This window comes from Orbicella faveolata, unplaced genomic scaffold, assembly GCF_042242905.1.
Source record: "Orbicella faveolata isolate gen_17 unplaced genomic scaffold, um_ofav_v1 contig_17, whole genome shotgun sequence".
NCBI classification, from domain to species: Eukaryota; Metazoa; Cnidaria; class Anthozoa; order Scleractinia; family Merulinidae; genus Orbicella; species Orbicella faveolata.
In genome coordinates this window covers 492,424-494,766 of record NW_028301544.1, presented here as the reverse complement: position 1 = coordinate 494,766, position 2,343 = coordinate 492,424, and the positions used below count along the sequence as shown (strand labels likewise).

Here is a 2,343-nt window from a genome sequence, read left to right as displayed (position 1 = left end):
AATTACAGTTCCCTCTTACAACTCAAACAACCAATTGCAAAAATTAAAGCAAAACGTTCAAGTTCTCAAGCTGCCAAAATTAGTCCTCAGGAAATGTATGGATTGGAACCAACACTATTTATTTTAACGGGTGCCCTCGTTATGCTTACAATGAACTTATGGCCATCTGTTGGTCTTTGTAATGGTTCAACAGGAGCAATAATGGATATCATTTATACCACTCCTCATAAACCTTCAGATCTGCCTGTTGTTGTTATTGTTAAGTTCGACAATTATATCGGCCCCTCAATACCTGAAAACATTCCTTCTTTAGTTGCCATAGCTCCCGTGGATGTTTCTGCACAATATGGCAATTCAGTTCATGAGAGACAACAGCAACCACTTAAACTTGCATAGACCCTGCATATCCACAAGAGCCAAGGATAACCTTTACCAAAAGCATGGGTAAATATTGGAAAGTCTGAACAAACATTGGACATCACCTATGTGTAGGTTTAAGTAGAGTTAAAAATTGTCGTTACTTGTAGTAGACCAAAATACTTTTGATAGACTTCAAAGTATTAGAAAATCAAACACCTTGAAATGCAGACAACAGGAGGAACAAAGATTGAAGCGACTTTTTGAAATCACAAACAAGCTTTTTAAACAACAAATTTAAATAACTGCTTGTATGTGTAATCATAAGGAATAACAAGTAATTCTTTCAAAATAATTTCTCTTTCAGGAGACCCCAGTATGAATAATTCAAGTGGTAAGTTGTTTACTATTTTTACCATTTGCTTAGTAAACAAGATAAAAATTGAACAATATTGAAAATATACTTAACCCACAATTTCGATCAAAGAGTTCCTATTTCATTCCAATAATTTAATTTTCACCCGAATTTGAGTAGCATGTGACCATACATTGTGAATGAAATACCTGGCAAGTTCTGTGCTGTAAATGTATGTTATCCTAAATTGATGCAGTACCTGTCTTGAAATTGAACATACATAAGAAGATATCATTATAAAATCCTCAAGCAGCTAGAATTTTCGATTGGAATCCACCAAGACCTCTCACACCTTGTGATATACTAATCCAGCTCAATGAAAAGATTGACACAATACTATCTACTCCCAGTATTCACTTCTTTTGATCTAATCAGTAACAACTCAATCTCAATAATTTTGTCCTTCTATTTTAGACTGACTAAGCATAGTTGGTTATTTACATAACCTGTCACCCATAAAGACAAGCCAGAACAAGAATCAATAAGTTCCTCTAAATTTCCAGACAAACTCGCAAGTATATCGTGCTGTCTACTTCTATTTTATTCGTTGGCGCTGTTGAAACTGTAAATGTTCGCGGGAAAACTTTAACTAAACAAGTAGCCTTGTTTACAGATAACAGCGGTTCTCTTCGCAAGACACAAGAAAAATGAAATCTGGCCACTGTTACAATATATCACATGTTGTCATTAAAGAATTTAATGGCGCAAACTAAATGTATTAAACTTTGACCAAATACAGTACTGTAAATAAAGGCAGGATGATGTACCAGACAAGACACAACAATTGAAGGTGCAATTTCCACCGGATGGAATTAACTATGTTCAGTCATATTTAAGCTGCAACAAGTGCCACTCAAAAGTCATGCATAGTGACAAGAAAATCATCCAATGTTCCGAGTGTGGCCTAATGCAACTGAAGACCAAATGTCGCAATAAAATTATGGCCAGTATTCGTACGATCACTGGCAAAGACACAGTATCCCTAATTATATTTGACGATACTGTTAAACAACTGTACACCATCAAAAGAGAACAGGATGCTGACTTTCAGAAAGAGTTTGCAGATCTTGATGATGATGGCATCACTGAACTGATCCTTACAGTTGAGGCAACAGTTGTATTTAATGACAAAAATGCCCAAATGATACAAATGACGCCTAAGGATTGCTATGCGATAAACTGTCAGTGTTAGTTATTTCAAATAAAGGGGATCAGTAATTATGTATTTTCTTGGCCTAACTTCTTTCAAAGCAAAAACGACATGAGATGTTACCATAGCAATGACTCATCATACACCAAGGTTATGATTACCAATGATAATGAAAAGAAACGAAGTTTGAAAAAGTTTCAAAAAAAATACCTTAAGACCTGTCAAAATTTTACACACAAATTATCTCCACCCTGCCCCATCCCCCCCCCCCAAAAAAAAACAGTCGAATTCGTTTTAGTATGAAGTCAATGAACTAAGAAAACCAATCCCGTGCTACGACAGAATACCATTTGAGGTGGGAAGGGTGCTTTTAAAAATATATATATAAATCTCTTAAATCACTCTATCAGCGAAATGTGGC

The 2,343-nt window shown here is 35.4% G+C and overlaps 1 pseudogene; it reads left to right on the top strand.

Annotated features, from left to right (window-relative positions):
- The first annotated feature begins 346 nt into the window (after window positions 1-346).
- LOC149113030 (uncharacterized) lies at window positions 347-1,995 on the top strand (annotated as a pseudogene).
- Window positions 1,996-2,343: the final 348 nt, after the last annotated feature.